Source organism: Ciconia boyciana, chromosome 10 (assembly GCF_034638445.1).
Source record: "Ciconia boyciana chromosome 10, ASM3463844v1, whole genome shotgun sequence".
NCBI classification, from domain to species: domain Eukaryota; kingdom Metazoa; phylum Chordata; class Aves; order Ciconiiformes; family Ciconiidae; genus Ciconia; species Ciconia boyciana.
This window is the reverse complement of record NC_132943.1, coordinates 11,289,432-11,289,952: the sequence shown is the minus strand read 5'-3', so window position 1 is coordinate 11,289,952 and position 521 is coordinate 11,289,432.

Below are 521 nucleotides of genomic sequence, written 5' to 3'. Positions count from 1 at the left end.
AGTATGACTAATTTCCATTGGGATGACCAGGAAAATCTGGAGGAGAAGGGAGGAAAGAGGATACTGCTGTAAAAAAAAAAAAAGATATCAACTCTGGTTAATCACCATTGTTTCTGAACACTTACTCCATCTTCACTAGACATTGAAATTTAGCTGATGGATAACAGTTCCTAAGAATTATCTATGCTTGATTTAACCTGAACTGTGAATGCTTTCACTTGTAAACTGTGAGAACGTTTCTGTCATGGTCACATTAAGAAACATGTTCAACTGTTACTGCGCCTCTTAAAAGATCAACTGCTTTCCTCAGGACTTGCAGAAGAAAAAAGCAATGTATACATATTTAAGCAGTTGTTTGTAGTCAGAGAAACTCTGCAGATATCCAGACCTGCATTCTGAACAATCCCTTGCCAATTGGACAGTTAGCAGAAACTTAACAGCATTTTATTTCTTTGAAGTGAGCAGATAGTATGTAGCTAGTATAATACAGGCTATTCTGTAGCTTTATTTTCACCCTACTT